Source organism: Pezoporus wallicus, unplaced genomic scaffold (assembly GCF_028554395.1).
Source record: "Pezoporus wallicus isolate ANWC-B61680 ecotype Strahan unplaced genomic scaffold, APGP_CSIRO_Pwel_v1 contig_2384, whole genome shotgun sequence".
Classification (NCBI taxonomy): Eukaryota; Metazoa; Chordata; class Aves; order Psittaciformes; family Psittacidae; genus Pezoporus; species Pezoporus wallicus.
Window position 1 is genome coordinate 10960720 of NW_026640488.1, and position 20138 is coordinate 10980857.

A 20138-nucleotide genomic window follows, 5' to 3' on the forward strand; every position below is an offset into this window, starting at 1 on the left:
GACCTCTCATCCAGAAGGTGATCAAATATACAAGTATGCCACTGTGCCTATAATGGTGAATTTTATCTCTCTATAAATGATGAGATATACCTTACCATAAACTAAAATTAACTTCCTAGACATTTATAAGATTTGATTCACACCTATCTAATGCTTTACTGTGCCGAATAAGTAAGTATCCAAAATTCTACTTTGGTTGCAATGTAGTGTAGGAAAGTCCAAGTAACTTCCAGTTTAGTAGCAACTAAACTAACTAATTTGGCTACTAGACGAAGTTCAGGTATAGGACTGCACAGATTCATATGGGATACTGTAGTGAGAACAGAATTTCAGTTTCAGTGTCAATAACCTTTAACCATAATAAAAAAGGTGAAAGTTAAAATTTCTTTTTTCAAAGAAGAAAAGTGAAAACCAAAAACATCTTTCAAATAATCAGAATTTTAATATGATTTTGAGGAAGGTAGGTTTAGAGGAAGTGAGCACTTAGAAACCAAAAGCTAATCACTTGCAGCAGCTTTGAGAAAAATCTAAGCTAAGGTTCCAGTCCAGTGCTTTCCTTTCTCCAGATATAGTTTAAAGAGCACATGTGTATAAGAGGAAAAGCAACAAAATTGTTTGATACACCAATCTTTATTTCTGGATGAGGTATGCCACTACATCTTAATGTCCATTCTTATTCACTTGAGAGGTGTGCTGTTCCAAGAGCCTCTGTTTTTGTGGACTCATTTGTTTTTTCCCCAAAATACTTCCCTTCTCATCATACAAAGCTTCCTTTCGAAATGGAATCCTCTGATCTCAGGACTGAGGTTTATTTTCTATTCTGTTCATCAGTGAAACTAGGTTATTTAATAAAACATCTCTTTTTTTATTATTTTAACTGGCCGTTTTTTTGCAAGACTTCAATATGGACAGCTTTTTCCTAATGATAGAAAAATACCAGCCTAGCCACAGTCTAGCATGGCTTTTCTAGGTCACGAAGCCAAATTTGGGTCTAAGTTACCATCTGATGTTTTTCATGGTTTTAATAATCTATAACCTTGCTTTTTAACCTACTGTTCCTGTGCATCTGGAAACATAGTTACTGATCTGCATAGAATATGTAAGTGTGTGTGCATGCACAAGAGTGAAAGAGTATGCATATATAGTTTCAATTTCACCCATTCATTTTTTGTTTCATTTTAAACAGAAACTTCAGAAATACAAACGAAGGTAGTGCTAGAGAAACAATTTTCTTTATAATTTCTCCAAGAATAGGCAATAAGGGTAGAAATACTATCCTGCTAATTTATTCAATTAATCTAGATTAAGATTTAGTTACTGTATAATACAAACAGCAGCCACAGTGAGACTCCATTCTATCTGAAATGATTATCAGCTCTATTACTCTAAACTCTTGAACACAGTCATCTTGAACTCACATTGGCCAAACTACATTTAATTGCAAAAGAAACAGATGCAGATACCATGAATCTGCCACTCTGCTGTTGTTTTATGTAATTCATCCACTTTTTACTTTATGGAAAGGAAAAACATACTTTGACAGCAAAGATTATAGCTACAACCGTAAATTCACTCTAGATCAAAAAGTAGCCTTTAGGCCAAATACTTCCTCCCACTCTCATACTCAAAATAAATAAATATATACTCAATTGTGTTCAGAATGATCTACATCTAGATGACACTCTTCACATTATCATGTCAATGAAAGCCAAAAGCAACTGTCAGATATGTGATTAAAAGAACCCCAGCAGTATTTCTTTTTCTTCTTTTTTTGACATTGTAAATTAATGGATCCATCTGGGTATGTTAGGATTTCACTAGACAAATAAAAGAAACTGCTTTAGGTGAAGCTGAAAGTTTTGTATCATGTTATGAATTTCATTGATAATGTGCAAATTAGTGAAATAATTAACCCTAGCCTACTCTGACAAATAATGTCTTTAATCCCTTAGAGTGTATTAATTTCATTTTATCTAATTAACTAGACTTAATATGAAATTTAAGGTAGGGGAGTAACATTAACACACATGACCCATTAAGATTAACTATTTCTAATTAAAAATGCTGTCAAAAATCATACTAGCAACATGTCACTTTGCTTTTTATTATTCAATAATAATAGACTGAAGAAACAATTTTTCATTTACAAAGGTAAATGATGAGGTAGCATTTAAATTAGTATACTATTTGAAAATATAAATTACAATTGACAACATCTGGTAGATTAATGCAGGTGGATATGACAATGATAATAAGATCAAGGTTATAGATTTTGATGTAAGTCCTCCATAGAGAATAAAAATTACATTTTTTAGTCTATCACTAAAATGTACTGTATCTGAGTACTTTTGAACTTTGCAAGATGTCCTGGGTTCGGCAGTAGCAGTCATGTTTCTCCTCCTTGGTAGCTGGTGCAGTGCTGTGTTTTGACTTTCGGCTCGGGAACAGAGCTGATAGAGATGTTTTGGTTTGGCCAAGGACTTTGTGAGCCTCATGCTCTGCCAGGGAGGAGGGGAAGCCGGGAGGAAGCAGAGACAGGACACCTGACCCAAACTGACCAAAGAGCTATTCCATACCACAGCACGTCATGCCCAGGATGTAACTGGGAGTTAGCCGGAAGGGCTGGGAGACTGCGGGGTTGGAGGAGGTATCGGTTGGAGCTTGGTCGGGCTTGGGGGGCGAGTGATCGGTCGGCTGGTGCTGAGGTGTTGTATTCTCTTCCCTTGTTATTTCCTTTATCATTATTATCATTGGTGGTAGCAGTAGTGATTTGTGTTATACCTTAGTTACTAAACTGTTCTTATCTCAACCCGTGGGAGTTGCATTCTTTTTGATTCTCCTCTCCGTCCCTCCGGGAGCAGGGGGAGGGAAAGAAAGGGGGGGAAGTGAGTGAACGAGTTGCCTGACTGGGTTTAAACCACGACACAAGACTACCACGGTACAGTAGTGGCTTTGAAAAGATTTACACCAAAATTGTCTTAACACTGCAGACTTAACAGTTTAACATGTATTATTGTAACATGTCTTTATATGCTGACACAGAGTAAACTTTTTTAAAAAAGAAATAATTGGTCATCTCAACTTTTATAGAGAGTTATTAAAATGCCTAAAACAACTAGCTAATTTATTATGACCTAATTATGCTAACATTTGGCACACTCTAGTATGCTTTATAAATAATACTTTGGGAATTAGCAGGAAAAGATTAGTGATTAATTCCCAGACCTCAATATATATATATATATTTTTATGCTAAACAACTGCTTGTATTTGATTGATTATGAAATGCAAAACCACAGTTTTATGACAGCACAAGTGACCATTTTATGACCACACTTCACCAGTGAAATTCTAGCATCAAATGAGAGAGATAAAAAAAACCCAAAGCACTTCCTTTCCACCTGCTGTCATTAATATTTACTTAAAAAAAAACCACAAAGCTATAGCTAAAAAAAGCTCTTCTCAAAGCTCTGCTATTTTAAAAGGTTAAATTTCAAGAAAAAAGTTCAATGAGTAGAAATACATTCAGCTTTACTTGTCGTGCATATACTAGCACATTTTTGAGCAAACTGCTCAAGAAGAAATCCCTTCTTAAGTGATCATTATCAGTATGAACTATATGTTGTTAGTGTTGCTTGTGTAAGGTTAAAATAATTTTTTTTTGTTATCTACCTAAGTAAATATAAGTATTGAATACAAAACCAAATTTTCCAACAAAAAAAGGTAAATGAATATGTACCAAAACTTAAAAAGTGTTTCGTTCTGTTAAAATTCTATCAGTCTGTTTACAAGTTAGAGGTTTCAATACTTTCAATGTACTCTTATGAGCAATGGTAAGAGCATATGATTTTTAAATGATTTAGTAGGAATCCAGAGAGACAGGAAAAACAAAGGATGCAATTAGAGGTGGCAACTATTGATTAAAAATCCTTATCCAGTTCACTTAAAGAATGAAAAATGATAAATGACATCATTTTCTCATTGGACGGAATGTCAAAAAAACATTGTTGTTTCTTATATCTCTAGTGTGAACTTCTCAGGAGAAGTTCAATGGGCTTTTTCATGCTTGAGAAAGATGAAAAATAATGTTTTTGGTTTTTTACAACAGAGGTGTGTGATATTAACATCATGAATGAAAAGATGGGAAATTAAAGACGCAGGTGAAAAATCTGACTGATTCCATGACTCTATAGAGGCCCCTTAAATAATATTTTAAAGAAATAGAGTAGTAAAAGGATGGATTTTTCAGTTATTGCTAAATATTTGTTGATTTATTCTATTTTACAACTTTACTAAGAAAGTTATGCAGTTCCAAGAATACAAATCTTAACAGTTTGTTTTCATTGCCAAAACAAGAACTCAGGAGGTCAAATAAATCTCTGGCACAGCACTAATGAATGCAGTGAAATAACACAAGGGGTGATTTTAAGTCATAACATTTGATGGATTTCAATTTTTGCAAAATAATTTATCCCAAGCCTAATTATTTAAATGCAGAGTGGAAAAAGAAAATGCTCAAACCAAAATAAAATTAAAAGAAAACCCAAAAAAAACAAGGGAATTAGGAAATCAACCAAAGATTTGGGTTTTTTTATTATATTAAAGCAAAATAAAAGAAACAAAACATGATGCAGCCAAAATTCCCAGTTCTGGTTTCTAAATAACAAAATGTCAAACGAAAAGAAACAAGACAAAAATTTCAGACTTAAGCAGAAGTCTGGATATACTGATCCTCTATAGACTACTGTTAATCATATGCAACTGTTTTGTAGCCAAGCAATAAAACTCATGTAGTGGGCCAGTAATCCATAAAAAAAGGTGAACTGTAAATTTCTCATGCATAACTGAATCAGGTCTAGATTAAATGGTCAAAATATTTCTCCATGTCTAGCTTATTAATACTGAATAAAAGTTTTTATTATTATTTCACATAATTTATTAACCTCTTCTGCATGACAAGAAACAATGCCAGAGTTGAGCATAACCTGCTTCATTTCCACTTCAACTAGTGCCATAAACAAGGCAGTCCCTGGAACATGCAAGGACTATCTGTTCTTACTTGAAAACTCACAGTTTAGAAAACCACAAAATAATATAAAAATATCTTAATCAATACTTATGTGGAATTAAGTCAGTTTTTTGAGTGGGTCAGCAGTGGGTTGGAATCACCCGATTTAGATTTGCAGCTCAGTAGAGGAAGCAGTTCTTCCATACTCTGTATTAGGTGCATCATTTTTTTGTGGATCCAGACCTTGATTCTGGAGACATTGTAATCTAAAAACAGCAATCAATGCAACTAGGCATGCTGATTTGAAAAATCGTTGCTACTAGCATGAAATAAGCTATTGGAGGATTTAAAAAGATCTAATTTGAGTTTATATTCTGGCATATTATGCATTATTTCAGTGAAATGTAAGTATTTCTGCTACCCAATTGTAAAATAGAGATAATAATACTTCTCTGTACCTTAGACCATTGTGCAAAATTCTGAAGTGCTATCATGCTAAGGCAAAATACCTTATATAGATTTGGACTTAAGAGGCACTGCTGTTAAGCAAATAGTATGGGAACCTGGATATTACCCAGATGAGGCCTCCCTCCATCAGTATTCAGAAAAAGGCAGAAACTTTGATTTTCAACCTGCTTGATTATGGCCCTGAAGAGGTGCACCACTTTTTATACCAAAATCTGCTAAAATAGCCTCCTGGCTTCTCTGTTTGTCTAAAATCAAGGCTTCAGCACTCATGAAGTACAGTGACCATCAGAAGACTGAGTGAAATTCATAAATTCTTTCATGTATACCATGTCCAAATGCATTAATTCCTCTTAACTTATACAACTCAAACTCCCCCTTTCCCTGCTGACAGGGAGTGGGAAATAATCATAGCCTCTATACTCAGAGACTTGTATAGCACTGTAGCAAGCCCTAGAAAGTGTATTAGGATTCAGTTCATTGTAATTTCCAGCAAAAGAGTTTCAGCATGATCTAGTCAGTGTTTTTAAGTGTATGCAAATGGTTTTAAAGGCATACAAGGGAAATGCTTGTGATAAAGGAAAAGTTACTGCTCTGAACTTGCATTTATCAAATTTAAAGTTTTTTTGTGGTGTTTTTCAGCAAGAAGAGGAAGGAAATGCAAATACTTCAAAAAGAAGTAATTATCGAAACCTTGAAAAATATTTATTCCTTGTCATTATGTTCAGTACTTAATTAGTGAGGAATTTTCATTGATTTAGAATGGACTAAAGTTAAACTATCTTTATTATGATTAGACAAAAATATTAACAATGTTTTGCACCTCTAAAAATTAGTTTTTTAAAAGTACTAGATTATATTGTAATTTTTTTTTTAGTATGCCATATGTGATGTAGTAGTCATGTAGTTAATTACATCAATTATGCTGCTCAGTGTGATTTTCAAGCTCAGACCCTTAGAGCAATTGTTAAGCTCAAAATGTTGTACATGGGCAAAGAAGTACCACACCCTGTATCTGAGTAAAGCCAAAAATGTACTGTTAGAATAACTGAAACTTTGAAAGTCTAATCTGTATTAGCCCAGATAAAATTGTAACCAAAAAAAAAAGAAAGAATATTCAAATAAATCAGTTAATTCTTTTGAGTTTCTACTCTTTTTCCCTTGTGTTATGTTCCCCTGACTGTACTCCTCCATGCCACACCCTGAGTTTACTCAAGGCTCCCAGTGTCATACCAGACCTGCATATCTCTACACTAATATGCGATAGTTATTCTACCTGCAACTGCTTGTTACTACTTCCCGCATGAAAATAACTGTATACACTGCTAATTGCATAAAACTGTGTATGGCTGTAAAACACACAGCTAAAAAGTAAAAGAAATTAGCCTTAGACTTCTAGTCAATTAGAGAAATTGCTGCCACGGCTAAACCAAGCAAGACAAAGCTGCAGGAGAGTCAAGAAAAGTTCACATGGAGCAAGGACTGAGGCCTTGCAAACTCGGCGCAAATCTTATAAGCAATATCAAGCCATGGCAGTACTGTATTACAGAGCTACATGGTTACACACTGCATACTTTCGCAGGGCTAATTCTGATTCTCTTATTTATATTAGTTCCTTAAAGAAATCGCATCATATTTCAAATGCTAAATTAATTTTCTGTGTATGTGTGATTCTTCAAATGCTGTAAAGTTGATTTTGGCCATTTATTGTTGTTTTGTTTAAACTACCAAAATAAGTATTTACGTTTGTCTTTACATTTATATCTTTATCCTCAGTATATTGTAATGGGTCTTTGAGCAACCTGGTCTAGTGGAAAGTGTTCCAGCATATGGCAGGAGGGTTGAATGCTGAGGATGGACTATTCATTAGGAACTGTTTTGATAGGACAAGGGGTAACAGGTTCAAACTTAAACAGGGGAAGTTTAGATTGGGCATAACAAAGAAATTCTTTACTGTTAGGGTGGTGAGGCACTGGAATGGGTTGCCGAGGGTAGCTGTGAATGCTCCATCCATGGCAGTGTTCAAGGTCAGGTTGGACAGAGCCTTGGGTGGCATGGTTTAGTGTAAAGTGTTCCTGCCCATGGCAGGGGGGTTGGAACTAGATCGTTTTAAGGTGCTTTCCAACCCTAACTATTCTATGATTCTATGATCTTTAAGTCCCTTCCAACCCAAACCATTCTATGATTCTATGATTTGAAGACTCTGGCCAATAAGTTTGAAAGAGTTAAATCATCTCAAGGGTACCAGAGACATCTTTGCTGAATCTAAAAAAAAATATTTTTACTAACACTGGAACATAAATAGTACTTAATAAAACTTGGAAAGGAAATTTTGTTGCCAACAAGGCTGTTACCTCAGAGGGAGGAAGGCAGCCATGAGATATTTTACAGAGATCTTGAAAATAACAACCACTTCTGGAAAACTCAGGTCTGATTAACTTCAATGAAATCTGCCTCATTTCTAACGATTTTTACTTGCAATGCATAGGCTAGACAGTCATGCTGCCCTGTATTTCAGAAAAAGGCAAATCAGTCAAAACTTGCAGAACTATGAAAACTTATCAGTGCTTAAGTTCTAAAAAATAAGAATTCTACCACAAAGAACCAGCAAGATTTCTGTTATACTTCCAATCAAAAATGCAAGGTAAAATTAGCTTTTCCCTCTTTTTTCCACATCTTTTTTTTTTTCTTTTTTTTATGAATTCATTAGAACCAATCATTTTGTTATAACTATTTTCTACATAGGACCTTTATGTCCCACCATGCCATAAAAATGTTTCTCTAACTGTATTTTAATATCCATTCTTTTTCTCCCAAATCAAAGCTCTTTGCTGTACTCATTCTTCTACAAGCCTAGAAGCCCAAGCAGTCCATTGAAAGACACCTTTTTCCTGCCTAAAATCCTTCTCTTTTAATCTCCTGTACCACCTAATAACTTTTATTTTGAGCACCTCCCTCTTTCTCACTTTCTCATCTAATTATCACCCTTAACTGTTGCTAGTACTTTGTTTCATAAATACGAGCTAAGCAAAAGGAAATATGTGCTACTTAATTGAATATACTTTCTAATTTCAAAATATACATGCATGGTAAACTCAGTATATGATTTGCTTTGTTTAAGAATAAGAAGGAAAAAAAAAATGTCTTGGGATAAAGAAATTAGCCTGGGAATATGGGTTAATACTGAGTCTTAGTAGATGGTTTTATTATTTCTAGTCTCCCAGGTATGTACTGCCTTTTCCAGATAGAAAACAGTGACAGACCTCTGTCATTTGGTTGTTACACTCTAAATTAAACATTGCAAAGTTTATACTGCATACCTGTATTGAACGAATCTATAGGGAGGAGCATGAAGGTTAAAGCAGTGAGAAGTTGTGAGCTAAGAAATGAAAATCATTCTTGTGAGCATATTGAAAAAGTTGGGGAAAAAAAAAATAGGTCCTTCGGATTTATTGCAAAATAGTATATTATAATAAAATGAAGAGTATAGTAAATGAAAATCATTCTTGTGAGTATATTGAAAAAGTTGGGGGAAAAAATCAGGTCCTTCATATTTATTGCAAAATAGTATATTATAATAAAATGAAGAGTATAGTAAAATGTCATATGCATTAAAAAAAAAAAGAGTAGATGTCTCAAATAGTATCATGCAAGTAGAACATGTAGCTTTTTAGTAGTATTAGAATTAACTTTTTAGGTTATATACTTTTGCTATGCAGTAGGGAAAAGGGTGACAAAACTGGTTATTCTTAGGTACAGCAGGCTGAAACTGAGCTATGCAGTGTCTTCACATCTTCTGTATTTCTACAGAGAATGCTCTTCAAGTCAAAAATTATTTCTATCATGAATTCTCCTTTTAGCCTGTACTAACTTTCTAAACTTTGAAATCCAGAACAGCATGCACAAGATGTGTAATACTGTTGTGCCATTTAAATGGAGCAGACAATTTATAGACGATATCATGGCAGTATAATAGGATCTCCTATAACAAGGCATCATTAAAGATTATAAACTACAACATTAAAGATTATAATCTGCAACATTTGACTGCCTTTTTAGAAGTGTTCAAGTAATTAATAAGACGTAGTTTAATTAATGTGGTTCAGTGTTAGCAATTTACATGTTTGCATTAAGGAATCATTGAAGATAATATATTAACGGCTCAAATTATCTTCTCAGGAATGTGTGCATTTATGTCGGCATAAGCCTGGAAGAACTTGATTGACCTGTCAATTTAATAACTAATACTTGCTGAAGTATATTATGTGCAGTTATAATTTTTGTTAATGTTTTCCTATGCTTACTTAGAGAATTCTCATGCATTCAGTCTTAGCTCTCTTTCATGTTAAATCAAATTATGTGCACAGTGTGATCAAAGGACTGGGGGCAGAGGCACCAGCTGAATATGATTTGAGGAGAATACAGTTACTCCACTGAAAACAAGAGTTTTTTCTCTTCCATAAATAAAGACTTGTAAGATCTAATAATCCTTCTTTCCTATAACCTTTTTTTTTTCCGAGTCTTTTGCAAAAACTGTGCAATTACTTCTTCCATTAGCTTTAAGAAATAGTAAAAAAGTACTTCAGAAGAATGCTTTAGGCGTCTTTTTTATTTTCAAGATTTATGTTCAACTTAATTTGGTTCTAATGTTACAATGAAAGAGAAATGATAAATTTATCTCTACTGAGAAAAGTTACTTTGGCCCATGTTTTTTTCTCGAAGGTACAACTACCAAATATCCATTTCTCTATCTCACTCAGCATCTTTTTTCGTAACACTTAGCAAGCATCATACAAACAGGCCTTCAACTGTATTGATTGTAAACTAAACAAGTTTATTAACTAAATATAACACAACAGAATTTTAAAAAGGCATTAGTGCCTCAGTACTGTCTGGAGCCCATTTGACAAGTAGCTTCATAAACAAAACCCTCAGCTGTATTGATCTGCAACTCAGAAGAAAGGAAGGAAATGAGAGGTGACCTGATCTGCGATTTCCAGTAAAAAAGATGAAAGACAGACTATCTATTGGAGAAGCTGGATACACACAGCCTGAGCCTTTCCACAATCAGAGTCATAACCTTTTCCAGCCTTGACCCATAACAGAAGAGGAACAGACTGCTAGATAATTCTACAAAACAACTTGCCATCTCTGGAAATGGTATCACCCATTCTTTTGGTTGTAATAATACCTCTGGTACAAACTACCATTTTCCAAAGGACACTCTTAAAGCTTGACTGGCTTGACTTCTTGATATTACATTTCTGTCTAGCTTGAATTTAGCAAACTGCAAACTAAATAATAACTTTAACAAATTCAGAGTATGAGAAATATTTTTGCCAAATCCCTTTTTTAGAAAAAAAGTAAGATAGTTACATACTGTCAAATCATCTTTATTTTGTTTTGATTTTCAGTCATGTTTGATATGGGAATGATTAAGAAAGAGGAAATAAAAAAGAGAAGAAAAGAATGTCTTAGCATTGTTTATTTTTTTATTTTTAAAAAATCTTTAAATGGAAAAATAATGTACTTTGCGATTATTATAAAAAATAAGATGAAAATATTAAGTGAATTAATAAAATTATTTCTATTTAAATACTTATTTAAGTATTTGTCGTGGTTTAAACCCAGTCAGGCAACTTGTTCACTCACTCCCAGTGAGTGGTGCCAAGCTGACAACAATCGAGGGCCCCCCCCACCGGGGCTCTCCCCTTCCCCGCTCCCAGAGGAACGGGGAGGAGGATCGAAAGGGTGCAACTCCTACGGGTTGAGACAAGAACAGTCCAGCAACCAATGTACAACACAAATCACCACCACTACCACCAACGACAACAATAAGAGAAAATAACAAGGGAAGAGAATACAATACCACCGGCCAAGAAACGAGTCCCACCCGAAAGCCCATGTCCTTCCAGGTAACTCCAGTTATCCCCCATCCCGGGCATGACGTGCTGTGGTATGGAATACCTCCCTGGCTAGCTTGGGTCAGGCGTCCCGTCTCTGCTTCCTCACAGCTTCCCCTCCTCCCTGGCAGAGCATGAGCCTCACAGAGTCCTTGGTCAGGGTAAACATCACTTAGCAACAACCGAAAACATCGGCTTCACCAACACTGTTCTCAAACTAGAAGTCAAAACACAGCACTGCACCAGCTACCACAAAGGAAAAACATGACTGCTACTGCTGAACCCAGGACAGTATTTCTTTAAATATTTAATAAAGTAAAGTATAAATTCAAAAATGTCTAATGATTGCAAATATTAAAATCTAAGTGGGCTCTATGCAATATTTCCTTCAGCTGCAAACAGATTATTTTACTCAGAAATAAAAGGTAAAAAAAAAAGTTTTAGCCTGAAATAAATATTTAAAACATCTGGAGCTACAGTGAACTGAGTTCCACAAAACACAGTAATAAAATTCTATCTTTATGAGAAGTACCGTTCTCATCTGAAACACAAGAGCTATAGCAGGTACTGCTTCAGAATGTACTCTAATAGAGAATCAGCCACACTCTCAATTAAATTATAACTTTATTTTTGAATTTGTGGGGCTTCATCTTCCTGCCAGCTGTCTTTGGTATGCCCTCTCTTGCTAAATTAATGAATATTTTATTTTCACCCTGTGAAAATATTTATGGACTGTAATCAAATCACCTCTTCATTTTGACAAGATAAATAGGTGGGGTGCTTTCACCATCATTTCCTTCCAAATCCATCAAACTAATGTCCCTATGTTTCCTTATTTACCTTATCAATTCTTTTAACTATTAATTAAGTATTCTTTTAACAAATAGATTTCAATATTGGCCACATATATATTCTATATGTATATGTTATATATGTGTGTGTAGATATATGTATATACTATATACATAGCAAGCAAATACATAGTAAATATTTATGTACAAATATTTAGAGATAAAACCAGGTAACTGACTTCCTAGTGCTATTCCTGCTTATACACCCAGCAATTTCATTAGGCCATAGCTATGTGACCTGACTGTCAAAGTGTGACACACAAAGTATTTTACATCCTCACTGGCCCTTAATTTCAGTTTATGTATGCTGCATTCCTTTTTGAAAGTAGAATCACCATTTCTGTGCATGGAACATAGCTTTGCATTCAGCTGCTTTAGAAGTGCACTTGGGGTTTGGGGTAGTTTTTTTAATCAAAGAACTGGCTCATGAGATGGCCAGTGACATTGTGAACATCATGCCCCAGATAAGGTCATAGTCAGCAGGCAGCCACAACCCCAAAATGTCAAACTGAAAAATTTCATAAACTGCTTCCTGACCCATTCTCCTCAGATTCTGAGCACAGAGTGTTACTCCCTGAAATTCAGTGGCTGATAATCCAAAGGAGTTGTAGACAAACACTTATACATCACTCAAATCATAGGAAATTCACTGCAAACTCCCTTCTGAAGCTTGCTTACTGACATAATTTGCTGACATTGAAAATTACAAGCATAATACAGAATTGTCATGTTTTTTACCACAAAAAGATTTCAATTAGAAAATGCAGTAGGAGGGAGAGTGGAGTCTCAGTAGGAAGAGATAATATGTGCTGCAATGTCTCGGAACAATAGAATTCAGCCTCAATAAGAAGTCTTTATTTAGAACATTCTCCCTTTTGTGTGAATATCTTAAGAATGTTATTTAAATGTTTCTTTACAAAGGGGGCAAAATTAAAAATGTGCTAGATTGGGCCAAAACCTATTTACTCTATTCATGCAAGGAGACTTGTTTCTCTGGAAGCCAATAAAACATCTTGGCTATGCATATCAAACACAGTGCAGTTCATAATGAATTGATTTATTTTTCTATGGTCATCTTAGTTTGCAAAGTAATATGCTTTGGATTTTTAAAAAATAATTAAAATTCAATATTGTTGTAAACTCTGCTGTAAATGCAGAAAAAACACTGCAGTGAAGGATCTTCTCTGGATTTTAATCAGGGCAATTCTAGACTGCTGTAACTAGCCTCCAATTATCAAAAGCATTTGGTGGGGAATGGGACAATGATAGAAATAATGAAAGAAAAAAACAGAGCAACTGAGTATGCTTAAACCAGTAAATTCACATCATATATAAATCTCTTCATCACCAGAAAACATAAAAGCTTATAATTTAAAAATGTTTATAATATTTTTGTTGTGTAGAGAAATACTAATACCTGTTTTGTGAAGCAGCAGTTAAGACACATGCACCAGGCAACTAGATAGCACACCATGAACTGGAAATTATTGGCAGAACAACACTTTCAGCCTATTTCTTTAAACCTTTGTTTGTCTCCAGAATCACTGGATTGTCACTGGAGTACTGAATTTTAGCTTTGAATGGAGAAGCAGAAGCAAATGTTGTTGCAAAGTGTAGCCTTTGCTTTTACTGAAACAATCTTCAAAATATTTCAAAATGTTCTCAAATATGGTAATTCACTTACTTAAATATGTAACCTCAGTAGCCCTTTCCACATTCTGTGTTCAGATTCTATTCCTCGTTTTTCTCTTATAAGGAAATTTTCTAATGCTTTTTTTGGTATGTTTCTCTTTTTCTCTTTTTCTCTCAGTTTTGTGTTTTTTTCTTCAGGAAGGTTGTGTTTTCTCATGCAATGATTAATTTATTTCTTCGGGAGTAAAAGAAAAGGAAAAGCCATGATGGAGGTGAGGCATGAGACCATGAAACATGGGACCAAATCTCACAATTAGAGAAATACTTTCTGAACTCATGTGGGATATAATTGAGAAAGCAGTGTAACACTTCAAAATGATTACATGATTTTGGCTGACCTTAAATAAAATTAACAAGGAGCTGAGGTTTTATGAGCTTTTTTGAGGAAGAGTTGTGGTTTCGGGGGGGGGGGGGGGGGGGGGGGGGGGGGGGGGGGGGGCGGGAATGGAAGAGCATATAGAGTCCATTTAAGAAATTTTAGATTACTTTTACAAGCAGGCAAGATTCTCCAAGAACTCAGTTAAAAGAGCGTTGGCTGAGTTTTCTTTTTAGAGACTGGCGGATTTTTTATCATGCACTGATACCTACTGTTCTGAAAACATTTCAGCAAGTGATAAATATATCTCTATTCAGTAGGTCCATTGAATATAAAAGACAGGAATACCCACATCAAAGTAGAAGTTTACATCGCCCATAATATTATGTTAGCCAACGGGTAATATCTAGGACAAAGTATAACAGGATGTAACAATATTTCCTCAGAATATTCTCTCAGCCTTCATCAATTCACAGTTTGGTGCTTTTGAACAACATGTCTTTTTTATTATTATTTTTTTATTTTTATCTTGATAGATTCTTCTTCCATAGTTTTAAGCTGCGTAGGCTGCTAGGATCCACACTTTAGAGTTGAATCACATGTTCTCCAGAGAAGTCTCTCCTGCTGTTTATTCTGAATTTATTCCTTGATAGTTGCATTGAGTGCCATCTAGTTCCTGTATCAAAGAGTCAATGAACAGCTCATTCCTGTACTCCTTCTCCACAGTTTTAATGAGTTTCTAGCTTTATATCATATTTTTATATCAGACCTTTCCAAGTCTTGAAAGTTTATTTATTCACTGTTCAACGGAAGCTCTCTAAACTCTCTACATTTGATCATTTCTTTTTATGTATCTTTTCCTATATTATTATTACTATTATTATTATTTCTGCCCCATCTTTCATTACTTCACACACTAGTCAAGCTGCAAGTGTACTATAAATTTATCCAGTGACATAATCATGTTTCCCGTTTTGCTATTTCCTTCAGTCCTCAGTATTATATCAGTCTTTTAGCTACTACTAAAAAGCCAAGCCTGTGTTTTCAAGTTTCGGTTCTTGACTGGAAAATTATTCTGTGAGGTATGATTCAAAAAGGTAAAGTATATGTTTCATAAAATCATAGAACACCAAATTGGAAGGGACCTCAAGGGTCATCTGCCACAACCTTTCTTGGCAAAGCATGATCTAGACTAGGTGCTCCAGTACACTGTCCAGCTGAATCTTAGAAGTGTCCAGTGTTGGGGAACCCCTCACTTTCCTGGGGAGATTATTCCCAATGGCTGATCGTTTTCAATGTGGAAAATTTTCCTCTAGTGCCCAGTTGGAATATCCCTAGGAGTAAACTTGTACCCATCAACCTTCATGTCTTCCATGTGACTCTTTGTAAAAAGGGAGTCTCTGTCGCCTTTGTAACCACTTTTCAAATACTGGAGCATGGTGAGCCTTCTTTTCTCCCAGCTGAGCAAAGCCAGCTCTCTCAGCCTTTCCTCACGTGGCAGGTTTCCCAGTCCTTTGATCATCTTTGTGGCTCTTCTCTGGATCCTCTCCAGCCTGTCCACATCTTTTTTTGTATATTGAGAACCAAAACTGAGCACAGTATTCCAGGTGTGGCCTGACAAGCCCCGAATAGAGTGGGATAATGACTTCTTTGTTTGTTCTGGTGATGTCTTTGCTGATGCACCCCAGCATCCTGTTGGCTTTCTTTGCCACAGCAGCACACTGTTTACTCATATTGAGCTTGCTGTCCACCAGGACTGCCCAGGTCCCTGTCCACAGCGATGCCCCCCGGGTGGGTAGATCCCAGCCTGTGCTGTACTCTTGGATTGTGTTTATCAGGTGCAAGACCTTACACTTGCCCTTGTTGAACTTCATAAGGTTCTTCTTAGCCCACTTTTCCAGCCTGTCCAGGTCATCCTGCAGGATGGCTCTCCCTTGCAAATAAAGGAAGTCCCCACTTCTTTATAAAATATTAATTTTAAATATACAAAAATATTAATTTTAAATATACAAAAGAGCTAATTAAAGCTTTGAATTTTATATAATTCTTCAGTCCTGGATTAAGTATTTCTCACTTTTCTAATATTTACTCTTCTTTGTAATATATTTGAAATAATTTCAAAACAACACAGGAGAAAATTTGGCTAAAGGAAAGCATAGGACTATATAATCTCTTGTTAACACTGAACACTCCTCACTAAAAAAAAAAAAAGAAAAAAAGAGATTGAATATAGAGTACTTAGTTTGGCAATGCTATTTTAAAACTATGCATTTGGGTCATTAAAATAATTCTAATAGATTTACTAAATGCAAAATTAATTTCTTGTCTTTAAGGTTATTTTCAGACATAAATGTTTTGAGGTTACACAAAAAGCCATTTATTCAAGATAATTTGGACAAACATAGCTGAAAATGCTTTTTAAAAGCCTTTCAAATTTTCAAAATTATTTAATCATTCCTAAAAGAAATGACAGTCTGTTTTATTTGATATGACCTTAGCTTTAAATTGTTGGTTTATTCCCAAATGCAATCATTGTAAAGAAGGCCAGAAGAAAATCCCACAAAGAGAATAAACCACAGGCAAAATGTTTAATCCAATACCACTGCCTTCATAGTTAATTACCTCTCAAGGGGCTAGGATGTCAATAGATAGCGATCTGGTATCTTGGAGTCTTTGCTGTTAAACGCGTGATCAATACTAAATAGAATTTTAACTGCCCATTATTTAATTAGGAGTGGTTCCTTTTATCCTGCATACAATACCAGAATCTCACTCAATGAAGTAAGAAGAAAGATTGCCATGTTGGTTTTGTATTTACTACATTCTGGGACTTTGCACAGAAATTCGGAGGCTGTGTTGTTATGAACTTGTAATCAGCCTATCAGATGAAAAGAGTCAATCTTCTTCCCTTCACTCTAACTTAATCTAGACATTTGCAAGTACAGAAGTCTGAGAATACGGTTTTATATCCTTAATACTTTGAAGTTCCAAGAAAGAAAATTCAAACAGTATTTTAGATGGAGGCAATAAATTTTAAAAACAGGCTAGATGTATTTTCAACTGGAAATAACATATTGCTTGAATATTCACCCTGTTCCTGTTCCCAGATGGTCACTGGAAAGTAAAATCATATTACTAGTTGTGGAACATCAGGTCTTTTACCATGTGTAATACAAATACATCCAAACAAGACATTTTGATCATCCTTCTGCATGATTTACCTAAAGACCGGACTGTTTCTGTAGAAGGTAACTGCAACAACTAAATAAAAAAGAAACACACAAGAGTTACAAAAGGGAGTGTGGCTATTTCTTCAGGAATATAATTAAGGGAGCACATATTACCAAAGATAAATCCATGGACTGCAGGACTGCAGGATCGGAGGTAAGTGTGTGAAGAATATGATAGCAAAAACATACTAAGAAATACTAATTACTGGAATACAATCGTAAGGCAGTTAATGATGGAAGAAAATAGAAGAGTTCAATATATTTTTCTATTATTTACTCAGAAGGAAACAGCATGATGAATCTTCTTATCACACAAGGAAGACAAACGGCTTTCCAGTCCATTAGTAAGCAAACAGGTATAAAAAAAATCTACATGTTGTAAACATTTAATGATGATATAAATTTTTAATAAATCTTGGAATACCATGGAATTTCCAGCAGAGTGAAGACTAATGGTATTATACAACAACTTAAAAAAGAAGGGAAGCGATCCAAGTAAAAGAAGGGAAGTGATCCAAGTAAACTGCAGTCCATTATTCTTCCATGGAGTCTGAGGTAAAATGATGAAAAAATGGAGCTGAGGTTCAATTAACAAAGATTTAAGAATAGCAACATACTTAATCTTATTCAACAAAGTATTTTCAAAAATAGCTGAAGTGAAACAAAGTTAAATATATAATAGACTGAGAACTCCACATGCACTTAATAGCAATCTGATTTAAAAATAAGCAGTGTATAGCACTTCCAGAACATTAAAACCAAGAACTATGCTAAGTGCTGATAACTGACAAATTTTAAAAGTTATCGAAAGTTATCTCAATGAATTGGTATGCTAAACATTTTAAAGTAAAATAGATACAACCTGAACTAACTAAACCTGGAAAGTTTTCTTTCATAAAAATACCCACAATGTAATTTATTTTGAATAGAACAAAGGAAAATTCTTTTAAGAATCCAACTTTTAAGTTTGGGGGTGGTTCTTAAACTTTTAAGATTTCAAAACTTGTATTTCAGAACTGTATTTTCCTTTATATTTTTATTTTTATAATTTCGTTCATGAAAGTAGTTGACACTTACTACTGATTGAAACCTATCTGGTTTAGAAATCTAAGGCTTTGTTTGTCCTGCAAGCAACAAAGATGCTTTGATAAACATTCTGGTAGAATGACAAGTTATTTTGTTCCATGACAAGCATGCTTTGATGCAGAAAAATATGTCTGCCATGTCCAAGTAGCAACTGTCCCTTAGTACTAAAAATTAGAATGTTCAGCTATTATGGCTCATCAGCACTTCCAGTGCTCTAACAAGAAATTTCATATTCACAAATTTCTCAAATTAATGTTCCTTATAATAATTTTTTTTGTTTGTTTTTCACTCAATACCATGTAAATAAATGTTAGGAATTTTTGTATAGAAGGAAACTTATATCACTTTTTTCATCTGCTTCTAGTTTTACCAGTAGTCCTTCCAGTTTTAACACAACCATTGGAAATTTCAACATCTAAAGTCAAGGAATGAACATCACACTAACAGTTTAGTATTATGTTACTCAAGACTGCATTTCTGAAATATACTTAGTGTGCATATTTGGGGGTCATATTCTCTTAACTTAGAGTCTAAAAAGAACAATTGAGCATGATAGGAGGTCATGAAAATGGAAGCTGAATGGGCAGCCAAATATTTTTAACATTATTCCAAATTAAGAAATATAACAACCTGTCAGATTAAATTGGGAATTTCTTCTTCTTCTGTCACTAATTTCTCTCTGAAAGTTTGGTTTTAGAAAAATACATGCTATGTTTTTTTCCAGACGACACATTTAATACAGGTGTAGATACAAGGATATCTATGTCATTAGGCCCCTGTAAGCACAAGAGATCTCACAAAATGATCTAGAAACCTGTCTTTCCAGTCTGCTTATTAATGGACTAAACGCGCTTGATTAGATAGGTATGCAAGAGTGGAAAGAATTTTGTACTAAAAAACTGTGCTAGAATTTTTCAATTTCTGGAAATTAAAGAAAAAGAAAGAAAGAAAACATCAAACTTTGGGCTTGTATGTGGCTGATTAATATTTTCTAAACTGATTCTGAATTATTCAAAGGCTTTTATTTTTGCTCCTTCAAAGGACGGGCAAGATCTGTAGCCTCTGGTTCTTACAAAGTTACCCTTACCAGGATTAAGTTTTACATAAAGGAAAAAAATTTACTTTTCAGATAGCATTTTGACACAGAAAAACAAGCAGATCTTTTAAGGGAGTACTGATTTTGACACCTTGCACGAATGAAAGGTACAAAAACCAGAGTTTTTCTTGTAGTTAACCCTTTAACAGTGAGGAGGGGAGACAATTACTTCTGTAGCCCAAGTGATTTTGGGTCAATTGCTAAGGTGAGCACCTTGAGAGAGGGCGCCATCAACAGCGGAGCAGGGGGGAGATCAGTGTGCAGGAGCCTCAACTCAGAGCGGCAAGAGCCACCAAGGGAGCCTCAAGTCCTCGACAGGACCTGCCCAGGAGCCGGCAGCTCAGCTGACGAGAGCGAGCAGCTGACTCACACGGGGCGGAGCCAGGAGGAGCGGCACCAGCCCTGACTGGGTAAAAACCTGCCCCAGGGAGCGCGAGCAACCAGGAGCGCGGTGACCAGGGCAGGTCAAAGCAGCTAGCGTGGGATGGTGA